This window comes from Procambarus clarkii, chromosome 61 (genome assembly GCF_040958095.1).
Source record: "Procambarus clarkii isolate CNS0578487 chromosome 61, FALCON_Pclarkii_2.0, whole genome shotgun sequence".
In the NCBI taxonomy this organism is placed as follows: domain Eukaryota; kingdom Metazoa; phylum Arthropoda; class Malacostraca; order Decapoda; family Cambaridae; genus Procambarus; species Procambarus clarkii.
The window spans coordinates 18,755,404-18,768,012 of record NC_091210.1 but is presented as its reverse complement, the minus strand read 5'-3'; the positions used below and the strand labels follow the sequence as shown (position 1 = coordinate 18,768,012).

Sequence of the window (12,609 nt, the reverse complement as noted above, 5' to 3'; positions counted from 1 at the left end):
TTATTATTACTTGCTCATCAACTCATTTTTCTTAATAATATGTTGATAAAACATGATGATATGTTTGATATTTGAATTGGCTGTATCTCGGTAAATATATGTGTAAAAGGCTTAATTTTGCAAATTAGCAAAGAAAGAGTTAACAGAAAGAAACGTCCAGAGGTGCGGTAATTCTAATGGTAGCATTTTGAAAACGATTCTATGGCTGGTTTTGATTTTGAGTTTTGTGAAAAATGACGATTTCGCCGAGGTGGCGATTTTTTCCGTGGCAGCTCCGCTTTGCGCCATCTTGATGGCGACACAGCTCAGCGGTCAGTTAAATCAGTAAATAATTGTCAAAAGATGGCGCAAAGCAGAGCTGCCACGGGAAAAATCGCCACCTCGGCGAAATCGTCATTTTCACAAAACTCAAAATCAAAACCAGCCATAGAATCGTTTTCAAAATGCTACCATTAGAATTACCGCACCTCTAGACGTTTCTTTCTGTTAACTCTTTCTTTGCCTAATTTGCAAAATTAAGCCTTTTACACATATATTTACCGAGATACAGCCAATTCAAATATCAAACATATCATCATGTTTTCTCAACATATTATTAAGAAAAATGAGTTGATGTGCATGTAATAATAATTATAATGAACCTAATAATAAATGGATATTAAAAAATTATGAATTTCTTTCTTCGTCATTTATGTAGATACTTTTTTATATCTTCAAGCCTATAACAGCCTACAATCACTGTGTAGAAAATTTCTCTGTCTACAATGTCATCAGGATGTTGGATATCCACTAGAGTGAGTCCTGCTTCAACTAGGATGTTGGATATTCAAAAGAGAGTCCTGACAGAATCGGGATGTGGATATCCACTGGAGAGAGTCCTGGTTGAATCTGGATATTCGATATCCACTGGAGAGAGTCCTGCCTGAATCAGGTTGTTGGACGTCCACTAAAGAGAGTTCTGCCTGAAACAGGATGTTGGATGTCCACTGAAGAGATTCCTGCCAGAATCAGGATGTTGGATATCCACTGAGAGAGAGTCCTGGTTGAATATGGATGTTGGATATCAACTGGAGAGAGTTCTGCCTCAATCAGGATGCTGAATCTCCACTGGAATTAAAGAGTCCTGCCAGAATCAGGATGTTTAATGTTCACTGAAGAGAGTCCTGCCTGAATCAGGATGTTGGATGTCCAGTGGAGAGAGTCCTGCCTGAATAAGGATGTTGCATGTCCACTAGAGAGATTCCTGCCTGGATCATGATGCCAGATGTCCACTATAAGGAATTTGCCCTCATTATTTTAATCATATTGGATATCTCAGGATGATAGACATCCTACAATATAATCAGGGTGTAGATTACCCGCGGAGGAATCCGGCGGCTGTAACAAGTAAATAGGAGTCCCACTGAGGCACACATACCAGAATTATATCAAAGGAAAGGCAGATATCCATAGATGCAATACCTTCTACAATATTCAGAGTGCAGGATATCAACAGCTCTCAGATATGCTTTCATTGTCGTCAGGATCAAGGATATCCAAAAGAATAATTGAGTCTCCCTCTAGTGGATATATAACATCCTAATTCAGGCAGGACTCTCTCCAGTGGACATCCAACATCCTGTTTCAGGCAGGACTCTCTCCAGTGGACGTCCAACATCCGATTCAAGTAGGACTCTCTCCAGTGACGTCCAACTTCCTGATTCAGGCAGGACTCTCTCCAGTGGATATGGAATATCCTGATTCAACCAGGACTTTCCCCAGTGGATATCCAACAGCCTGATTCTGTCAGGACTTTCTTCAGTGGATACTGAAAAAATCCTGATTCAGGCAGGACTCTCCAGTGGATATCCAACATCCTAATTCAGGCAGGACTTACTCTAGTGGATATCCAACATCCTGATGACATTGTAGACAGAAATTTTCTACACAGTGATTGTAGGCTGTTGTAGGCTTGAAGATATGAAAAAAGTATCTACATAAATGACGAAGAAATAAATTCATAATTTTTAATATCCATTATTATTAGGCTCATTATAATTATTATTACTTGCTCATCAACTCATTTTTCTTAATAATATGTTGAGAAAACATGATGATATGTTTGATATTTGAATTGGCTGTATCTCGGTAAATATATGTGTAAAAGGCTTAATTTTGCAAATTAGCAAAGAAAGAGTTAACAGAAAGAAACGTCCAGCGATGCGGTAATTCTAATGGTAGCATTTTGAAAACGATTCTATGGCTGGTTTTGATTTTGAGTTTTGCGAAAAATGACGATTTCGCCGAGGTGGCGATTTTTCCGTGGCAGTTCCGCTTTGCGCCATCTTGACGGCCACACAGCTCAGCGGTCAGTTAAATCAGTAAATAATTGTCAAAAGATGGCGCAAAGCGGAGCTGCTACGGAAAAATCGCCACCTCGGCGAAATCGTCATTTTTCGCAAAACTCAAAATCAAACCAGCCATAGAATCGTTTTCAAAATGCTACCATTAGAATTACCGCACCTCTGGACGTTTCTTTCTGTTAACTCTTTCTTTGCTAATTTGCAAAATTAAGCCTTTTACACATATATTTACCGAGATACAGCCAATTCAAATATCAAACATATCATCATGTTTTATCAACATACTATTAAGAAAAATGAGTTGATGAGCAAGTAATAATAATTATAATGAGCCTAATAATAAATGGATATTAAAAAATTATGAATTTCTTTCTTCGTCATTTATGTAGATACTTTTTTATATCTTCAAGCCTATAACAGCCTACAATCACTGTGTAGAAATTTCTCTGTCTACAATGTCATCAGGATGTTGGATATCCACTAGAGTGAGTCCTGCCACAACCAGGATGTTGGATATTCAAAAGAGAGTCCTGACAGAATCGGGGATGTTGGATATCCACTGGAGAGAGTCCTGGTTGAATCTGGATATTCGATATCCACTGGAGAGAGTCCTGCCTGAATCAGGTTGTTGGACGTCCACTAAAGAGAGTTCTGCCTGAAACAGGATGTTGGATGTCCACTGAAGAGAGTCCTGCCAGAATCAGGATGTTGGATATCCACTGGAGAGAGAGTCCTGGTTGAATATGGATGTTGGATATCAACTGGAGAGAGTTCTGCCTCAATCAGGATGCTGAATCTCCACTGGAATTAAAGAGTCCTGCCAGAATCAGGATGTTTAATGTTCACTGAAGAGAGTCCTGCCTGAATCAGGATGTTGGATGTCCAGTGGAGAGAGTCCTGCCTGAATAAGGATGTTGCATGTCCACTAGAGAGATTCCTGCCTTGATCATGATGCTAGATGTCCACTATGAGGAATTTGCCCTCATTATTTTAATCATATTGGATATCTCAGGATGATAGACATCCTACAATATAATCAGGGTGTAGATTACCCGCGGAGGAATCCGGCGGCTGTAAACAAGTAAATAGGAGTCCCACTGAGGCACAACATACCAGAATTATATCAAAGGAAAGCAGATATCCATAGATGCAATGCCTTCTACAATATTCAGAGTGCAGGATATCAACAGCTCTCAGATATGCTTTCATTGTCGTCAGGATCAAGGATATCCAAAAGAATAATTGAGTCTCCCTCTAGTGGATATATAACATCCTAATTCAGGCAGGACTCTCTCCAGTGGACATCCAACATCCTGTTTCAGGCAGGACTCTCCAGTGGACGTCCAACATCCTGATTCAAGTAGGACCTCTCTCCAGTGGACGTCCAATATCCTGATTCAACCAGGACTTTCCCCAGTGGACATCTAACAGCCTGATTCTGTCAGGACTTTCTTCAGTGGATATTGAAATCCTGATTCAGGCAGGACTCTCCTGTGGATATCCAACATCCTGGTTCAGGCAGGCCTTGCTGTAGTGGATATCCAACATCCTGGTTGAGGCAGGGACTCCACTCTAGTAGATATCCAACATTCTGATGACATTGTAGACAGAGAAATTTTCTACACAGTGATTGTAGGTTGTTATAGGCTTGAAGATATGAAAAAAGTATCTACATAAATGAGGAAGAAATAAATTCATAATTTTTTAATATCCATTTATTATTAGGCTCATTATAATTATTATTACTTGCTCATCAACTCATTTTTCTTAATAATATGTTGATAAAACATGATGATATGTTTGATATTTGAATTGGCTGTATCTCGGTAAATATATGTGTAAAAGGCTTAATTTTGCAAATTAGCAAAGAAAGAGTTAACAGAAAGAAACGTCCAGAGGTGCGGTAATTCTAATGGTAGCATTTTGAAAACGATTCTATGGCTGGTTTTGATTTTGAGTTTTGTGAAAAATGACGATTTCGCCGAGGTGGCGATTTTTCCGTGGCAGCTCCGCTTTGCGCCATCTTGACGGCCACACAGCTCAGCGGTCAGTTAAATCAGTAAATAATTGTCAAAAGATGGCGCAAAGCAGAGCTGCCACGGAAAAATCGCCACCTCGGCGAAATCGTCATTTTTCACAAAACTCAAAATCAAAACCAGCCATAGAATCGTTTTCAAAATGCTACCATTAGAATTACCGCACCTCTGGACGTTTCTTTCTGTTAACTCTTTCTTTGCTAATTTGCAAAATTAAGCCTTTTACACATATATTTACCGAGATACAGCCAGTTCAAATATCAAACATATCATCATGTTTTCTCAACATATTATTAAGCAAAATGAGTTGATGTGCAAGTAATAATAATTATAATGAACCTAATAATAAATGGATATTAAAAAATTATGAATTTCTTTCTTCGTCATTTATGTAGATACTTTTTTATATCTTCAAGCCTATAACAGCCTACAATCACTGTGTAGAAAATTTCTCTGTCTACAATGTCATCAGGATGTTGGATATCCACTAGAGTGAGTCCTGCTTCAACTAGGATGTTGGATATTCAAAAGAGAGTCCTGACAGAATCGGGATGTTGGATATCCACTGGAGAGAGTCCTGGTTGAATCTGGATATTCGATATCCACTGGAGAGAGTCCTGCCTGAATCAGGTTGTTGGACGTCCACTAAAGAGAGTTCTGCCTGAAACAGGATGTTGGATGTCCACTGAAGAGAGTCCTGCCAGAATCAGGATGTTGGATATCCACTGGAGAGAGAGTCCTGGTTGAATATGGATGTTGGATATCAACTGGAGAGAGTTCTGCCTCAATCAGGATGCTGAATCTCCACTGGAATTAAAGAGTCCTGCCAGAATCAGGATGTTTAATGTTCACTGAAGAGAGTCCTGCCTGAATCAGGATGTTGGATGTCCAGTGGAGAGAGTCCTGCCTGAATAAGGATGTTGCATGTCCACTAGAGAGATTCCTGCCTTGATCATGATGCTAGATGTCCACTATGAGGAATTTGCCCTCATTATTTTAATCATATTGGATATCTCAGGATGATAGACATCCTACAATATAATCAGGGTGTAGATTACCCGCGGAGGAATCCGGCGGCTGTAACAAGTAAATAGGAGTCCCACTGAGGCACAACATACCAGAATTATATCAAAGGAAAGCAGATATCCATAGATGCAATGCCTTCTACAATATTCAGAGTGCAGGATATCAACAGCTCTCAGATATGCTTTCATTGTTGTCAGGATCAAGGATATCCAAAAGAATAATTGAGTCTCCCTCTAGTGGATATATAACATCCTAATTCAGGCAGGACTCTCTCCAGTGGACATCCAACATCCTGTTTCAGGCAGGACTCTCTCCAGTGGACGTCCAACATCCTGATTCAAGTAGGACTCTCTCCAGTGGACGTCCAACTTCCTGATTCAGGCAGGACTCTCTCCAGTGGATATGGAATATCCTGATTCAACCAGGACTTTCCCCAGTGGATATCCAACAGCCTGATTCTGTCAGGACTTTCTTCAGTGGATACTGAAAATCCTGATTCAGGCAGGACTCTCCAGTGGATATCCAACATCCTAATTCAGGCAGGACTTACTCTAGTGGATATCCAACATCCTGATGACATTGTAGACAGAAATTTTCTACACAGTGATTGTAGGCTGTTGTAGGCTTGAAGATATGAAAAAAGTATCTACATAAATGACGAAGAAATAAATTCATAATTTTTTAATATCCATTTATTATTAGGCTCATTATAATTATTATTACTTGCTCATCAACTCATTTTTCTTAATAATATGTTGAGAAAACATGATGATATGTTTGATATTTGAATTGGCTGTATCTCGGTAAATATATGTGTAAAAGGCTTAATTTTGCAAATTAGCAAAGAAAGAGTTAACAGAAAGAAACGTCCAGCGATGCGGTAATTCTAATGGTAGCATTTTGAAAACGATTCTATGGCTGGTTTTGATTTTGAGTTTTGCGAAAAATGACGATTTCGCCGAGGTGGCGATTTTTCCGTGGCAGCTCCGCTTTGCGCCATCTTGACGGCCACACAGCTCAGCGGTCAGTTAAATCAGTAAATAATTGTCAAAAGATGGCGCAAAGCGGAGCTGCTACGGAAAAATCGCCACCTCGGCGAAATCGTCATTTTTCGCAAAACTCAAAATCAAAACCAGCCATAGAATCGTTTTCAAAATGCTACCATTAGAATTACCGCACCTCTGGACGTTTCTTTCTGTTAACTCTTTCTTTGCTAATTTGCAAAATTAAGCCTTTTACACATATATTTACCGAGATACAGCCAATTCAAATATCCAACATATCATCATGTTTTCTCAACATATTATTAAGACAAATGAGTTGATGAGCATGTATTAATAATTATAATGAGCCTAATAATAAATGGATATTAAAAAATTATGAATTTATTTCTTCGTCATTTATGTAGATACTTTTTTTATATCTTCAAGCCTATAACAGCCTACAATCACTGTAGAAAATTTCTGTCTACATTGTCATTAGGATGTTGGATATCCACTGGAGAGAGTCCTGTCTGAATCAGGATGTTGGATGTCCAGTGGAGAGAGTCCTGCCTGAATCTGGATGGTGGATGTCCACTGGAGAGAGTCCTGCCTGAATCAGGATGTTGGATATCCACTGTAGAGAGTCCTGCCTGAATCAGGATGTTGGATATCCACTGTAGAGAGAGTCCTGGTTGAATATGGATGTTGGATATCAACTGGAGAGAGTTCTGCCTCAATTAGGATGTTGAATCTCCACTGGAGACAGTCCTGCCAGAATCAGGATATTTAATGTCCACTGGAGAGAGTCCTGCCTTGATCATGATGCTAGATGTCCACTATGAGGAATTTGCCCTCATTATTTTAATCATATTGGATATCTCAGGATGATGGACATCCTACAATATAATCAGGATGTAGAATACCCGCGGAGGAATCCGGCGACTGTAACGAGTATATAGGAGTCCCACTGAGGCACAACATACCATAATTATATCAAAGGAAAGCAGATATCCATAGATGCGATGCCTTCTACAATATTCAGAGTGCAGGATATCAACAGCTCTCAGATATGCTTTCATTGTCGTCAGGATCAAGGATATCCAAAAGAATAATTGAGGCTCCCTCTAGTGGATATCTAACATCCTAATTCAGGCAGGACTCTCTCCAGTGGACATCCAACATCCTGTTTCAGGCAGGACTCTCTCCAGTGGACGTCCAACTTCTTGATTCAGGCAGGACTCTCTCCAGTGGATATGGAATATCCTGATTCAACCAGGACTTTCCCCAGTGGATATCCAACAGCCTGATTCTGTCAGGACTTTCTTCATTGGATATTGAAAATCCTGATTCAGGCAGGACTCTCCAGTGGATATCCAACATCCTGATTCAGGCAGGACTTACTCTAGTGGATATCCAACATCCTGATGTCATTGTAGACAGAGAAATTTTCTACACAGTGATTGTAGGCTGTTATAGGCTTGAAGATATGAAAAAAGTGTCTACATAAATGACGAAGAAATAAATTCATAATTTTTTAATATCCATTTATTATTAGGTTCATTATAATTATTATTACTTGCTCATCAACTCATTTTTCTTAATAATATGTTGAGAAAACATGATGATATGTTTGATATTTGAATTGGCTGTATCTCGGTAAATATATGTGTAAAAGGCTTAATTTTACAAATTAGCAAAGAAAGAGTTAACAGAAAGAAACGTCCAGCGATGCGGTAATTCTAATGGTAGCATTTTGAAAACGATTCTATGGCTGGTTTTGATTTTGAGTTTTGCGAAAAATGACGATTTCGCCGAGGTGGCGATTTTTCCGCGGCAGCTCCGCTTTGCGCCATCTTGATGTCCACACAGCTCAGCGGTCAGTTAAATCAGTAAATAATTGTCAAAAGATGGCGCAAAGCGGAGCAATTCACAATCGTGAATTGAAAAGGCAGGACAATGTATGTTATGGGCTGCTGTTGGCTAGCTGATAGTACAATTTTCTGCCAACAGATGGCATCAGATGTATGTTATGGGCTGCTGTTGGCCAGCTGATAGTACAATTTTCTGCCAACAGATGACAGCAGATGTATGTTATGGGCTGCTGTTGGCCAGCTTATAGTACAATTTTCTGCCAACAGATGGCATCAGATGTATGTTATGGGCTGCTATTGGCCAGCCTATAGTACAATTTTCGGCCAACAGATGGCAGCAGATGTATGTTATGGGCTGCTATTGGCCAGTTGATAGTACAATTTTCTGCCAACAGATGTATGTTATGGGCTGCTATTGGCCAGCTGATAGTACCATTTTCTGTCAACAGATGGCAGCAGATGTATGTTATGGGCTGCTATTGGCCAGCCTATAGTACAATTTTCGGCCAACAGATGGCAGCAGATGTATGTTATGGGTAGCTGATAGTACCATTTTCTGCCAACAGATGGCATCAGATGTATCTTATATGCCGATTTTGGCCTGTTTTTAACTGTGTTATTTTGTACAGATAAATGGATATCACCTGATTAATTACTTCCGAATTCGTCTTAAACTTTGATATACAAATGTTGCGACGATTTTTAGTATCATTCCTCCAAATTTTTAATATCTTTTACTCGTTCTCATCCTTCGGCTCCTTATCCCAGAGTTCTGCTTCACCTGCCTTCGTTACAACGCGTCAGACTCACACACAGGGCAGGAAATATTAGCCCAACACCGCCCAAAAATAAAACAAATCAATAATTTAAATTTTATTTACAATTCCAATTTTTATTTATTTACGCACAGGATTGGTACTGTAGGGCAAACATTATAAATATATTTATAAGAATCTCGGTAGTACAGTTGGGTTCGTTCTCTACTCACAACCGTGAATTGAAAAGGCAGGACAAACCCCGTTATTCATTCATAAACACAAACTGCCTTCATCAGCAAAGCCCAAATGATCGTAAATCTAACCGCCAAAACCCCTATTTATGAATGAGAAACATTTACACCCGACTCACAACTGGTGACGTTCGAACACTTCTCAAGCTGACGACCTTTGTTCGAATTACACCTCTGCACATGTTTCACTCACGTATTTCATATACAAATAATCGCTTTCAGACAGCCCGTCCTCGCATACAAAGATCCAAGCTCGTTAATCCAGCCGCCAAACCGCCTGTTTATATAAGAATGAAAAGTGGTTCACACGCCATTCAAACCTGATGACGTCCGAACACTTCCGAAACAAGTGCTTCGCTCACGTCCTCTGTTCGAACCACAGTTCTGTGAATGCTTCACCCACGTACTTCAGATACAAATAATCGCCTACAGAACCTAACCTAACCTATGCCTAACTATACATAGAATTATTATGTATAATAATAATTATTTATATACAAGAACAAACCAATTTTAATATACAATTCGTTAAAAATAATGAATGCGTCTTGGGTGACGGCCGCTGTTATATACCTGCTTGTAACCTGTTACTCGAGCCTGGCCTTATGACGGATTGGGACAGAAATATTTGGGCATGCTTCCTATTACCTAATGCCTCTGTTCACCTAGCAGTAAATGAATGCCTGTCCCCGACCAAACAAATTATATCTATACTTTAGAAGAGAACGTCTGTCAGTCTGTCCCTAGATAGAGACCAGAGGCTCGACGAGGCTCGTGTGTGGATGCTGTATGGATGGCGGGCTCCTCTCTCTCACCAGCACGTCTCATTATATTCCCCGCTTGTTGTCTCTCTCTCCGGCCTCTTGGGGGGAGGAAAGAAATACAATTTGTTAAAAATAATAACAATAATTAAGAGTAATTAGTAGTAGGCATCCATCAGTCTCAGGAGACTATGGAGTTGGGCTCTGGTTGTCGGTCTGGAGTGGCCTCTCCAGGGCGCTAAGCCAGGGTAGGTTGATATGGAGGAGAAGCTGTTACCCATGCAGCAGGTCCCTTTAATAATTATAATACAAATAATATGCAACAGTGACTTGTTTGACGGTGAAAAATTAAGTTGGCAAATATTTCAACATAAGGAAGGGTGTACTGATCATAATGGACATTAGCTAGGACGAACAGTATATAAAGAACAGTAATTACAGTGAACAGAACATGATGAACTGTAGTTAGGACATATATAGATGACAATATTACAAACTACATCATCTAATTTACAGATGACACAGATGATCTATGGTGAGGTGAGAAGAAAACGACGCTGAGGCCGTACAAAAGAAAATATAAACCCCACAAATGTGTGATGCCCCCGCTCCTGTGCCAGGTAAGTCCACTACGGGTTCGCCATAGCCCGTGCTACTTGGAATTTTTTGTTCCCAGTAGCTGAATCTATAACAACAACAACAACCCACAAATGGTCAGACGACTGGGAAATGTTTTCAGTAATGGACAAGTGCAAGACCTTGCATGTGGGGCATAAAGTGCACATCACAACTCATTACCCAGCAACACTACCATACAGTACAGCAAACTGATGGAGGTAAGTACCCCAGAACACCATAACTTGTGTTCATCATCTCTTGTACACCATAACTTGTGGTCAACACCTCTGGAAGACCCTAACATATGTTCAACACTCACAGTTCACTCACCACCACACATCATACCACATGAACAAGATGAACAATAGCCAGCGGTAACTCACCCTCACAGTTCTTTTCATCGTTCCCAGTGACACAGTTGGACACACCGTCGCACACATGACCCTCCGGGATACACACACCCATGTCGCACTGGAAGTAGCCGACGGGACACGTCTCCTGCTTCTCTGTAAGGTGATGACAGGGTCAAGGGGGTGTTGAGCGCATGTTAGGGTGTAGAAGATGATGTACAGACGGTGTTGAACAGAGTACACAGACGGTGTTGAACAAAGTACACAGACGGTGTTGAACAAGCAGGACAGAGACTCACGTAGGGAACAGTTGTCCTCGTCGACACCAGTGACACAGTTGAACACACCGTCACAGAGGAGGTTTTCAGGGATGCAGATGCCGTTGGCACACTCGAAGTACCCATCAAAACATGCCCCGCTCAGCACCGCTCCTCCTGCAGTAGTACCTCACAAGACTTTAATAACACCCAACTTCGGTGTGAGTTGCCCGTCCCACCTCTTGGGTGGCTTAATCTTCATCAATCAATCAATCAATCAATTGGTGTGAGTGTCCGTGAGTGTGTGAGTGTACGTGGATACCCAAGGATATACCCTTGGGAGTGTCTGGCCAAGGTTGTGGCTGTTTCGGATGTCTCGCCGTGAGTGAATCTAAGACTACAGATGGCCCGTTCTCTCAGATGTAATTTATGTCCAGCCAGGATGGAGAAGTACAAGAACTCTCGGAACCTGCTACAGGTAAACTACAGGTGGCCATGGAAGAGGAACGAGGTGAGAAATTAACGAGGCAAAGCTATTCGCGGTTTCTTCCAAAATTTGCCAGAATGTTTGACCCTGGTTTTTATGTCTGTGGATTATATTACACGTGATCTCACTCATCAGCTTTATGAGACGTGTAGCATATTTTTGTTGGGAGCTGATGGTCGTGGTTGATGTACCATGTTGCCATACCATGTTGCCATACCATGTTGCCATACCATGTTGACATACCATGTACCTCACTCACAATGACTGTAATATTTTGTTGAATTATCCGTATAACTAGGTCATAAAAGTATTTGTGTACGTCTGATACCATACCACTTGTGAAGGAGGAAATGTAGATGTTTATCTCTCAGAATGTTTGGTAATATGTTTATTGTTTGTGATGTGTGTCTATGTATGTACTAACACGTTGTACTGAACGGGGTGAGAATAGCTTGAGCTACCTCATCCCTTTGTGTGTATTTTACCTCAATAAACTTATTTCAATTTCAATTTCAATTTCAATTTCACTCACAATAAATATACCTCACAGATACCCTAAGTGAGGAACATAAAAGTATTTGATTTTTTTATAATATGACATTAAGATAAGTTTAAGATATTTTTAGTTGTATATTGTATGTGGGATGATGTTATGTCTGCTCTCAATGTATAAGCCTACGGGTCGAATTTTCACATCGAAAACATTGGGAAATCCCTGAGGGTCATTTGGGTACTTAGTTTTCAACCTACGTTCCCTTGTTCGTTTACTGCCCAGTCCAAATAGTCGGTGCATTGTCTCTCCCGTCTTTTTCCCATGATAATTTTGTATGTGGTGATCAAATCTACCTGGATTATTTTCTCGTAACCCT

General features: G+C 40.3%; 1 long non-coding RNA gene across 1 annotated transcript; it reads right to left on the bottom strand.

Moving 5' to 3' along the window:
- Window positions 1–9,119: 9,119 nt before the first annotated feature.
- LOC138354036 (uncharacterized) lies at window positions 9,120–11,285 on the bottom strand. The gene is made up of 2 exons (XR_011223399.1): window positions 11,030–11,285; window positions 9,120–10,129 (listed from the first exon to the last, which is right to left on the bottom strand). It is a non-coding gene; the product is annotated as an uncharacterized lncRNA (long non-coding RNA).
- Between the last annotated feature and the right edge of the window lie 1,324 nt (window positions 11,286–12,609).